Below are 12,765 nucleotides of genomic sequence, written 5' to 3' on the forward strand. Positions count from 1 at the left end.
TTCTAAGGTCAGCTGCTAACCTTAAGTACATTATGGAAAAAAACACTTTAGTCAAGAGCAGTGAGCCATGTCTATAGTGTTCAGTGCCCCAAAAATAATTCCACTGTTGAGTTTCTCTTGTATATTTTTAAAAAAAAGATGAGAGACTATTCACAGGAGGCAGAGGATGCTATTTGCAGGACTTGAACAATTTATTGGGCACATCACTAGCCAAAGCAACAAGGCAGTGTTCCACTTTTCCTCTCCCCCCAAAACAACCTTGCAGTAAGTATTGTGTACTGTATTTAACAACTGAAATTTCCCATTTAAAAAAAAAAGATGAAGCTTCATCTGATATTTGCAGTACTATTAAACCAGCCCTACTAACTCTCTCTTTTCCCATAAGTGGTAAATTAAGTTAAATATTCCAGCAGACGGGCAAAAGCAATTTCATTCCACACAAAAAAAAAATCCACCATGCAAACTTCGTTAATCAAGGAAAACTGTTTGGACTAAAACAACAAATGAAAAATCGACACTGAATCATTCTAAAGGAAAGCAGCTAACATGGTGGCAATTAGGGCCTGAAGTACTAAGATGTAAATAGACCAGGATGGCCTGAACAGCCTTTCCTAATTCTCCTTAAAATGCTTTTCAAGCATTCAGTTTTAAAATTATCCCAATTTTTGATTGTGTATTAAATATTCAGGATACTGTCCTACGTTTCAAAGTAAGTACTGGCTATTCAGTAATTGTGTAATATATAGAAGTAATAAAAGTCTATTTCATATGATGCTGAAGGGGAAAAAAAGGGGTGGGGGGACAGGGAGACATCAGCCAGTTAACTGCAGTTCTCATTTCCACGTTTTTGGTCAGTCCAGATCAGTGCTGTTAACTCAGAAGCTCAAGGCAGCCATTTGGAAGACTATAGCAACTGTATTGGTTTCCAAAATACAGATGTTTTTACAGAAAAACAAGACATGAGGCATTTTTTATTATATACACCATCAGATATACATTATGACCCAGGACTCAGAAGAAGAGTTAAAAAAACATTTTGGCTGGCTGTTTTAATTAGATGCTGCTTAAATCTGTGCTAGCTTATAGGATAGACGATTTTGATACACCTCTACCCTGATATAACGCTGTCCTCAAGAGACAAAAAAAATCTTACAGCATTATAGGTGAAACTGCATTATATCGAACTTGCTTTGATCCGCCAGAGTGCGCAGCCCGCCCCCCCGGAGCACTGCTTTACCATATTATATCCAAATTCGTGTTCTATCGGGTCGTGTTATATTGGGGTAGAGGTATATCTTTAAAGTTGTGTTTGTTGGTGAAACTACTTCCCTCCCCCACTCCAGAGAAGGTCCTAATGGTGTTTATTGCCTTTTCTTTTCAGCCAAGCAATATAGAAGCTCGAAGTGTAAGGAGCACTTTTTAACCTTGAACAAACAGAGGTTCTTAGAACCCTCACTCAGCTTGTAGACACCCAGAACTGACACTAGGCAGACTAAGCAATTCCTTAAAGCCCTGAGCAGCTCAAGGGGACACTCCTGCCCATTCACTTATTACATGTTGTGGGAACGGGGGCAAAAATATTCCAAATTGACTAGCACTGCCTCTACAGACAGCTGACATTTATAAGCCTTCTGCTGAGTAGCAGCAGTAGCATTGCTAGAGCAAGTTACATCTCTTCAGACACCAGCAACACTCAACCCAGTGAGAGAAAATTAAATCTCCATTCTGTTTTAGAGATGACTTGCAAAGACAAGCATTGGGTTTGTGGTTATTTTGTTGGTGTTTCTGCCTGAATTATAAAGGCGATGAGATTTTGTATTAATCATTAAATACACACACTAGATATTCAGGTCTGTCTAGTGTTTCCTGAAAGACTACAGAACATTGGAAAGCTACTAGTATGCCACATGATAACTGAACCAGTGGAACCTTAGACTCTAAGACTACTCTCCCATCTGTGATCCAGAACTGGCACGGCTGCAACAGTGGAAACACTCATTCAGAGCGGGCGCAGGCAGCAGACCTATTATTTCAGAAGGAGGAGGGAGAAGAGTTAAGGAAGTTTATGGCTCCCTCAGAACCCCGCACAATTCAATTCATGGCAACTACAGTTACAGACAAGATCCAAAAATATAATACCAGTAAAATTTAAGTAAAAATTCCTAAAAAATAGTTCCAAGAGAAGCAGCATATATGGAACATAGGTTCTATCGGCATTCGTTTGGAACGTCCCATCTCAAACGCACACACTTAAGACCCAGATACTGTAACATTTGCCACCTCTCTGTATCCTTTACTCATGCTGCTAGAACTCTAGACAGTAATGATGCTCATCCCGAGCTATATGTCCGATTTCAAGTGTCATCATTCTGAATGGAAGTATAATACCTTTAGGTTTTTAAACATTTTCTAAGAGCTGTTTTTGGCATTTCTACTATAAGCAATTTAGAGTTGCTTTTCATAAGAGAAAGTGGTATGAAGCATAATCAGACTATAGAACATTTAAAAATTGACAGTCTCTCATCCAGACCCTCTCTAAGAATACATTTTCTTTGAAAGAATGTGCTGGATAAGGCAAGGCAAGAGAGAAAGTGTTTTCACATGGAACTGGTAAAGTACAGAGCAGGCAGCTGTTTTCTAGATACAGCCTCTGCCAAGGTTATACTGTAAAACCTAGCTGCAGTGGCAACACATTAGCCACGAGGATTCCCTGCAACTTTACAACAATGCCTACTGGGCTACTAGTGGAGCTTGTTCTTCAATACTGGCAGTTTTCCTGAGCCTCTCAGCTAACCATCAAAACCCACCTTTGCAGAATATTTTGCCATCAGATACTTATTATTTAAATGAAAGCTGCAAAACCAAACAAACTTATTTCAAATTCTGTTGCAAGGCTATACTCCAGTACGATTGTCCAACACTGAAAGCCAATTCTTCTCGGGTACAGCGGTGTAAATTCAGCACTAATCCATTCAAATCCATTAACTTGTCTAGATGTATACAGATAACAGATCAGAAAGAAGGGAGTTTGATTTCCTGCTTAGGAATTGGGGACAAGGGTGTCAAAAAACCCAAACATTGTTTGGTAGTCAATTTGGATGATATTGCAGTTTGTTCAAATAAATTTGAGCTATCAGGAAAAGAAAGCTTCATGTTTTAAGACAATTGGTTCTCATAAAGATAGCTGTGGTCAGCACTCAAGAATTTTAACCTCTGCTAACGAACACATTAGAACAAAAAAAATCAAACATTCCTGATGATGGGATGCATCTTTACAGGCAAATCAAATTCATTCATCAATTGTATTTTGTTTTGCAGGAATAAATGGTGGTGAACAGTGGCAAGAAGAGATCAAAAGCCATTAGTCTGAATAACAGTAAGATTTTGTCATAAGCAACCTTTTACCACTGCAGAGATCAATAAGAAACTTACTATTACAAGTAGGTAAGTGTAATTTTTTCCCTTCAACTCTACCTCTGAAAGAATCTAGAGCATTGTAGAGTAGCTATGCTGATTGGGGGAAAGGAGCACAGAAAGGAAGAGGTAGGTGGAAGAGCACAGTCTTTGGATTCTGCTAGACTAAAAAGAGCTGTTCTTTTACCTTCCCCAACTGATCTACCTTAAATCTATTAAAATACCAATTAAGCTAACTCAGTGGAGGGGGAGGGACTTTTTCACGGTAGTTTAGACAAGTCCTTACTGAGCCAGGAACAAGATTATGATAGGAAATATTTTAAATGCCTCCTTTTCTTTTTTTTGTAAGTAATCACCCACAAGGTAAGCAAATTCATACATAAGAAATGTAAGCTTCCCACATATGTATGACAAACTTAAGTCTTTTCCTACTTTGGTGGAAAAGTAGCTGACTTAACAGCAGTCATTAAATAGGACATCCCTTACTCATGACACCATTTTATACAATAAAAAAAATGGTGGTGACTAAATGCCAAAAGATCACACAGTGCGAGAGGGACTCGCTTTCAGTCTGTGTAACAGAATAAAACAGCATTAACAATAAACTAACATGATTAGGCCAGTAATGTGGAAAGATTTATGCAAATGCTAACTAGCATTTTCAAGACTTATCAGTTACTCTGAAGACTAAAGCAATTAAAGTCTTTACTGTGCACAAAAAAAGGATCAACCATTTTACCGGAACAGAACACACTGGAATTGAGAAGACTATCACTGTGAAGGAAAATGTCAGTTCAAGTATGGCTATAAAAGGCTTTTGAAAGGGAAAATAAAGCCTCAGTATGTCAAATTTTAATGTTAGAATGCGTTCCCTTACAGTTTCAAGGTTATTTGCAATTCATCTAGCTTCCATTACTGCCAACGCTACGTACAGCCAAAAAAAGACAGTTACTCTGAGTCACCTATGTTGTGTAGGTCAGATAAACCTCACATCCCTTTACAGTTGCATACTAAATCAGCAGTAGGTCTCTTCTTCCACTGTCTATGAGAAAACAAGCTGCAGAGAAGGTTCAGGGTCTGCTTGAAGTCAGTCACCCCAAACACACTTAATCTCCAAAAGGTCTAGGAAAGAGTTAAATGTTGTCTATGGACTCAGATCTCAGATAAAACACCAAACTGAAGCTGTAGTTCAAGTTCTCAACACAATGCCACTGTCACCCCCTTTACTCCCAATTTTAGATGGCCAGAGTTGATTACTAATGGTTTTCTTTGCATCCTCCCATTTTTGCCAGCCCAACGCAAAGAGAAAAATCACAGGAGAGACAGCTATAGTAGATTATTCACTGAATACATCAAAAAGTTTCTCATCTAGTCATAAAACCAGTCATTGAACAGATTAAATTCTTAACCAGTTACTGAACTGTATAAGGAAACTCTTCTGTGGTCAAATGAAATATTTCTTGTCCAAGTTTTGACTTTACAAGTGTTGCATTCTAGTCTTAAGGTGTTTGATAGTCACAATCTTGAAACATTAAGCAAACAATTTTATTTACTTGTGCTTAAAAAAAAATGTAATTTCATCTCCACTGATGCCAACACCACATAATTAGAATATTTCACTACAAAATTTCAAACGCCAGTCATACTATATAAAACTGAGCCAGAGTTCCAGGACAGAGGAGAGAGACTCTAAGGTGTGGAAAGTCTTGATGTTACCAGGCATTTTGTCCTCCTATCATCAATTATTCCATGTAAGCCAAAATGGAAGGGTAACACCAGAATGAGATAACATCCATTAAATTAAAGGAACAAATTTAGAAGTGGAGTAGAGGGAATAGTTATGCATTGTGTAATAAGAGTAATATCAGGAACTCACTGCCACAAGGTATTCTTGAAGACAAAAGCTTAGTAGTATTCAAAAGAGAGGATTAGACATTTAGATGAATAATGAGAAATCAAGCTACATGAAACAGGATAAATTTTAAGGTGGGACAAAGACCTTTGTGTTTCAGGATGTAAACCATGCACTAAAAATCACAGGGGTTAATGAAAAATTCCCTATAAGCAATTTATTCCATCACTATCCATAGTGGTTTTTTTGCAGCTTCTTCTGAAGTACTTGGTATTGGGCACTGTCAGACAGGATATTGAACTAATTGACTCCCTGGTCTCACCCAATATGGCCATTCCTATGTTTAAGTCTCAGTATTAGATGCTTGCCTTTACAGATTCAAAACACTGAACAAAGTTTTCTTCACAAATATTCCATTTTCAGTTTTGGCTTGATGCCAAGCCATCAACTTCCTTGCCTTGCTGTGATTCATTTCTCTAAGGTAGAGGGGTGGGAGTGGTTGAAGAGTAATGAGTCAAAGTTTCTAGAAGATGTGCTAGTGAAGTTGTGCCTCCACAGTTTTAATCAGTTAATAGGCAACAGAAGATGAAAGTCTGCTTATTTCCTGTTTAATTAAGATAAATATAATCAGCTCTTGTTGGGATGCCTTGTTACACATCACAACCATTAGGTAGTGTCAATTTGGACACACCAAGGTGTAGCGGTACTAGTGGTCAGGAGCAGCAGCGCTGAGGCACTTTCTCCCACAGGGTGGAGCGCTGTGATAAGCTAAGGAAGCCAGTGCCCCAACTTTCCACATGTTCCTTTCCCCACCCAGGGCCAGCGTCTTTACTCATGCACAGTTCACATTCACTTTAGACTGAAAGGATGAGAACTCCTTGCACATTTTAAATGTGCACGCAGCATTTCTGAAGCATGCAGACCATTGAAGGTGCACAAGTTATTCCAGGGTTCTTCAAGCTAAAGGCAATGCAAACTGTGCACAAAAATAAATGCTGCCCCACGGTGCAAGTAATGATTCCTTGATCTGTATAAGTTGATCCAGGGAGAAGATAACAATGCATCTATTACCAAATTAAATCCAGGAAGAGTGGGATCAGACCTGGGATGGGTGGGGGAGGTAAAAAGAGGTGCAGAGAGAATGGACAGAGAGGTGTGTAAGAATGAAAGGCCATGTTGGGGGAGGGGGAGGGGGGAGTAATCCAGATAGAGGCATTTACTACAAAGAAGAGTCCAAACAATGCTTCCTGTCATGGTAGCAGGCACTGACGCTGAGTTTATCTCAGCTACAACAGATGCATGGATGGAGGAGAAAAATAAGGAAGAAGGGATAGGAGATTCCAGAGAGATTACAGGAAACAATCAAGGAAGGAGGAGAGAAGACAGAGCTAACCAAGTAGTCAAAGGGAAGAAGAGACAGACAAAAGCTATTCAGCAACAAAAAGCACCTCCTCACTAAAAGATTGTGCTGATTCTTTTGATGCAAATACTAAGTACTGTATTACAGAGTGTAGGAACAATAACCAAATAATTTGACCAAGACCTGGAAAACTAAATATTAGCAAAAAGAGGGATGCATTAAAGTTTTTTACACAGATCCCTCCCCACAGATTTCTGGGAGTCAAATCTTGAGACCTCATCCCCATGATTTGAAGCCTCCAACACATTTAGATCCTTCTCCTGCCATCTTTCTCCACCTGCTATGCTTGCATATGCCTATCTGAACTTTCTTCTTGGTTCAACGAGAATCCTGAACAGTCTCCAATCCTGTCCCTGCCCTCCAACACAGTCCTATTTTAAAAGAATTTTTTTTAAAATAGGTTAGTCTAGAACTCTTGCATGTCAAGCTATAGCTACATTTCTCTAGCACAGAAAAGGGAGTCAGAAGTCATCTGTATCAATAGCCTTTCACCATCTACTCAAAGATTACACTTAATTATTCAACTGATAGGTTCGCATTTAAGCTCAATTGTGCAGAAATTTTAGCAAATGGGAACGTCACCCTTTTTCTGCAGGTTCACTCTTGCATTGAGCACATGGGTCACACCAAGGAACGACTCTATATCGATACCAAATCAGTCTATTTACTGTAGGCTGCTGTTGATGTGCACTCTCTCCTCCCCCTTTTTGTGTTTGCTTGTCTACATCATGCCTGCCCAAACTCAGCACTCACAAGGAGATCTTCAGTTTGCAGCCCTTCGATCACCACACTTAGGGAAAATAACCAGATGGACTTGCCAAAAAGCTTCTTAGGAAAAATGGCAGCTCGCATTGCAGAGGGGTGGATGGTGCACAGCAAGGAAAGGGAACTACAGCTCAGAGGAGTCCTTGCAAGAGGAAGAATCCCTCTCTCTTTTTATGGGAACGTGAACGTGCACAGAAATTGGCAGAGGAGGCGCAGTGCGGGGCGCTTTAGTGGCCAGGGCTCCGGGGAGATCGGGCGGCAAGCGGAAGGCTGGAGGACGGGGTGGAAGGCAGCGCCCCATGAATAAGATGCGTCTGTTCTGCACCTTGGCCGGCCCCTCTACACCACGCGCGCCCTCCCTGCAGCACACGCCGCCGCGCCCGCCTCCCCCCACTCGCTTGCCCGGGGATCCCGGCACGCGGCGCCGCTCAGAGGCCCCGCTCCCTGCCACGCCCAGAGCCCGCCAGCCGCTCCCCCCCGCCCCGCCGCCTTTCCAGCGCGTGCGAGCCCGCCCGGCAAGCGCGAGGCGCGACTGCCTCCGGGAGCCTGTCCCAGCGCCCAGCTGCTGCCCGGCCGCCGCGGCCGCCGCCAGTCGAGGCTTTTGCACCGCACGTTGGGGGCGAGGTCCGGCGGGGAGGGGGGCGAGGTCCGGCGGGGAGGGGGGCGCGCCCCGCCGCGGGGGTAACGACACGGTGGAGTGTTTAGCGGCTCCTAAGCGGTGCATCCCCCCCCGGGAAACGCTGCAAACAAAAGGCAGCGGCGGCAGCGAGACTCCCGTCCACGCTGCAGTTGGAGACGAGACCACAAACGCTGCGTTAGCTACAGCTCCCCACCAGCAAATAAAGCCCCGAGTAGCTGGTTTCCAGGGCACGCAGCGCGAGCTCGGGCTTGCAAACTATGAACAACTCAGGGAGCCCTTAAAAGAAAAAGGCCCCGCATGCCCCCCCAAAAGGGAAACCTGGAGCGTCATCTCTGGGGCAGCAACAGCGGCGGTCCCCACCCCCCGAAAAAAGATTTGCTCTCATGCCCCGCTTTATTTTCTAACTTACTCCGGCCCTGCGTTTGCAGCGCCCCACGCCAGCAAGGATCCCGATCCAGCTGCGGCAGGGACGAGTGGCCCGGGCGCTGGCGGGAAAATAAAAGGAACCCCACCTTGGGCTGCTTGAGTGACACCTGGGAGCGGCCAGTGACGGCGCCGGGAGCCCGCAGCAAGGCGAGGCGAGGCGTCAACGTGCCCGACGGGAAGGGGCTCCGCCCCGGCCCCACATACAAGCGCGGGGGTAGCACGCTCCCTCCCCCACCCCCGGGCCCAGAGGAATAAGCACCGCCCATAACAACACGAGTATTGCAAAGCTGCGCTGGAAAAGCCTCTAGAGCCCCAGTGTCTTGCAAACGTCCCCTAGCTGCATCCTGCATGGCATTGCTGAGCTGATTTCCCCCCCTCCCCCCAAGGGTAAGAAATTATTCTCTTCCCAGCCCCCCCCCCCCGACCTTTATTTCAGAGGCCAGCTTCAACAGAAGGAAACTTTGCCGATAGTGTTTGTTCTGGGGCGCTTTCCTACACCTAGGGATCCAGTAAACTATTTCTAGCGTGCAATGGGCTTGGAGAGCTGCTGGGTAGCCTGTTCTCCCTGGGGTCCCCATGCCAGAGTCGGAAGAAGAGCTGTAGTGTAGTGTGCAGCTCCAGCAGTCTGATAATCATGGGGTAGGTATTTAGTAAGGAGTCACTCTTCCATCCCCGCCCATTAATAGTAATACAGTATTGCATGGAGCAGGCCCACGCTGTGCCTCTGTACAAACTCATGCCCTCTGCAGTCTGAGTCCTGCTTTCGTCGTTAGAACCCAAGCGCACTTCTAGCAAACAACTAGGTGGTGTATTAATTGCACTTGCCCTATGCCGAGTTCATTGTCATTAAACACCTGAGTGCCTCATTAGCCACAACAGATCACCTGCCCATGTGTAGGACTGGGGGGAAAACAGACTCTATCTAAGCAATGCAGTTCAGGGGCTCCTGCAGTCTAGAGGTAGAAGAAAAGTGGGGGTTTAAAAGCAAGATCTCTAGTTTAGCTGTTTCTTGATTCATAGAGGACTGATGTGCTTTCTCTCTTTTAGAGGAAAGACAGTTTTATGCTGGGGCTCTCGTTCTTTTTGCCCCCTTCCCATCCTAGGGGGAACAATTTAATATAGATTTGGAGGGGAGGGAGAGAGGAATGTCACGCTTTCCCCTCCCTATACTTTATATACAGTATGTTAGTCAAATAGTCAAAAGACCTAAAGCACCCTCAGAAGTCAAGAGGGGCCTACACTGCCTCTATGACTACCTCCATCTCGCTAAAATAGCGCTTTAGCAGGAGTTCGCTCCTTTGGACTGAAATAGTAGGCAAATAGTCTCCAGATTGGTCCCTACTAAAATTTAGATTCCTAGTTCAGTTCATTTCCTGGTTGGAGATAAAATGCACTCGATAGATGGGCTTAGCTTCTAGCAACAGCATGCAGTTAATGGTACTTTCTACAGAAATGGCCTGGGGAGGAGGTGTTAAAATGACTGGATAGTATAGACTAAGCTCAAGGAGCTCAATGTTGGTCTGTAAGATGCACTTTTCAGCTTCAGGCACATATACCACTCCACCCTCGCAGAAGTCTTTTGAACTGCGATATTTGTAAGCTATAAAACCAGCAAGGAGACACAACCTCCACCTCTCAGTAACAGTCTTGTCTCATAGATCTGCTTAATACTAGTCTACAGCTTCTTTCCCTCAAACCTCTAGCAATCTGGGTGCTCTTCTTTTGAGGGAATATGTTTAGCTAGGCAGAAAATAGGCTCCAGTGAATGGTTTTAACTGGAAGGGGATAGTCACATCCTCAAAGCTAGGTACAAGTACTAAATTGTTGAATATTCATTTCGCCCCCCCCCAACAATAAAGCTAGCTCTGTAACGTGTAATTATTAGTTAATATACCGTCTCAACACCGATTTCACTACCAAGACTGGGATGCCGAATGAAGGAACGTGCCCAACTACCAATTTGCCACAGTTGTATAGCTCTCGTGATGGTTCTTTTCAGATGTGCAATAGGTGGCTACGTAGAAACGTGATGGGCATAAATTAAACAACAATGGCAATGCGTGGTCCTGTCCTTTACCACGCTGCAGTGCAATCCTTTAGCGGCTCTAAAATGCCGCCTAATCACATCGTTTAATACAGGTCAGGAAGGAGGCTGAAGATACCGGGCACCGGGACACCCTACTAACCCCCCACCCCCTGCTATTACCACCTCATTTTGCTTCTGCCACTAAATGTAAACTTCTCCCAGGCAAGCCAGACTTCCCCGCGGTTAGGTTTCCCCTACGCAACCATGGGGAGGCTGCTTTATCTGAAACAGGGGCAGTACTGAAGTTAAAATTGAAACAAGCTCGACCAGCCAGTTACAGTCTGGACCAGCAACGCCTCCCATGCTCAACCATTTTTCTCTGGTGGCAGCCTGACAATAGCTAAGAGAGGGAAAAGGGGGCTCAGGCTGCCGGGATGGCTACAGGGTACTTACAGGGAACGGCTTTTTCAGCGATGGAAGCTGTCGCTACTGTAGGACCACGGACAGTGGTTGGCGTATCCCTCTCTCTGTCCTTGCCAGCTCACGCCTTTCCACTGCCTCAATACGAAGCATTTTTAGCTTTCCCAGAACAAAGGGACTCTTGTATCCCGCATGTAGACTGAATCCTCCTCATATAGGCTTTTAATTTGCACTCGAAGGTTTGAAAAATAATGTCTCCCCCTATATTTCAGCAATTCAGTCACCCCAATTGGACCTTGCATACCTTCTACCCAGTCATCAGTTTTGACAGCTATTTACCCCCAGCTAATCACACGGGCTGCATGTACTTGGTCCAGACCACTACAAATGGTATGCGGTAGCCTACATGCCGTCTCGCATCCCTTCAGAACTGACAAAATGCTGTTGGGCTAATGCAATTAGACTTGGGGTCTTATCCCGCCTAATCTGCAAACGTAGGTTTATCTTCTCAAAGCGATACTCATTCATTCAGCTGCATGATGTGGGTCCCTTCAGATGTTTTACGCGAGGGATGCATTCAGAGTTAGGTATTCCTATTATAAGAACTTTAAACCACGATCTAGCTAGTTTATAGCCTAGGCACTGAATATGTACATCTGCTTGAATGCAAAATAATGTATATTTTCTCCTAGTGGTCTTAATATTGCCAATATTTCCAGGTATTTGTCCTAGCACACTGTAATGTACATGAATTGCTTTAAAGGAAACATAAGCATATGTAATAGATTTAATTCTTTACTGCATGCATCCTACGCTTTCTGGTATTTGATTTAGACGGTGTATTAGCTATCGAAACATTAAAAGAATCAAAACACAACTTACCTTTCTCTCTTCAGCTTAAAAAAAAAGTAACGTTGAAGTTCTCCCAATACAAAGGAGTAAGAAGCAGATGGATAGTTCGCAAGACAACACACAAAATCTAAACTGTGGACAGTTTTAAACAGAAGCAAATAAAATGAAAATGCTTTCCCTCCCAATAGTCCAACACTTAAAAAAAATCAGGAAAATTAAAAGGGAAAGGAAAACTTAAAACAAGGAATGTGAGCAGGCTAGCCTCCTATTGCAACACAACTCAACAAAAAAGGGGGGAGGGGAGAGAAATAAAGGAAGGAACAAAGAAAAGAAGGGATGAAAGGACGCGTTACAAAGACGGTCTCTTTCTCTCTGTCTCCTTGTTTCTTTTTAGTAGCTCGCTACAGAAGTAAAATGCTGCATCTCTAAGTGAGAACAGAAATAAAGGGGGAGGACGTCTTAAAAGGGAGGTGGACTGGATCACACAGATTTATAGCAACCGTATCACCCAGCGCTCCTCTGCTTCCGCACCCGTGTGTGCGTGTGTGTGTCTGCAGCTGTGCCAGGCTCCCACCTATCCCGGGCGCCACGCGCGGAAGTATACGCCGAAACCCGATACAACGGAGCCTGCTGGCAAGCCGGAGCGCCGCGATTGGTGCGACGGGGTTGCTCTGGCGCCGCCCTGGCGCAACGGCCGGTCTCGATTGGCTGCCAGCCGGTGTCAATCTGGCACACTCGATGGAGTCCCGTTTCAGGGTGGGTTGCACCGAGAGGTACCACGCTCAGCACGGGGGCAAGGCGAGAAAATAGGGGACCCGGCGCAGAGAGCAACGTGGGATGGTTCTGCTTGAACTATCAGAGTTCCCCGCGGGCTGCAATCTTTATCCGTCAGCAGAAACCTTGCTGCTGTAGAAAGACTCGGCACTGTGGATTGACCGCCGGATCTTTCG

At 44.3% G+C, this 12,765-nt stretch overlaps 1 protein-coding gene across 18 annotated transcripts in view; it reads right to left on the reverse strand.

Moving 5' to 3' along the window:
* The window catches only part of ELAVL2 (ELAV like RNA binding protein 2), a 146,035-nt gene extending 133,671 nt beyond the window's left edge, over positions 1-12,364 (reverse strand). For 6 of the 18 annotated variants that reach the window (XM_045022249.1, XM_045022247.1, XM_045022241.1 and 3 more), the window contains exon 1: positions 8,501-8,632. The gene's annotated coding sequence lies outside the window, so the exon portion shown is untranslated. Of the gene's footprint in view, positions 1-4,291; positions 4,311-8,500; positions 8,633-11,845 lie in introns of those variants that run through there. The other 12 variants (XM_045022245.1, XM_045022254.1, XM_045022242.1 and 9 more) reach the window with 8 other exon arrangements.
* Between the last annotated feature and the right edge of the window lie 401 nt (positions 12,365-12,765).

The sequence above is a fragment of the Mauremys mutica genome, chromosome 6 (assembly GCF_020497125.1).
Source record: "Mauremys mutica isolate MM-2020 ecotype Southern chromosome 6, ASM2049712v1, whole genome shotgun sequence".
Taxonomy (NCBI): domain Eukaryota; kingdom Metazoa; phylum Chordata; order Testudines; family Geoemydidae; genus Mauremys; species Mauremys mutica.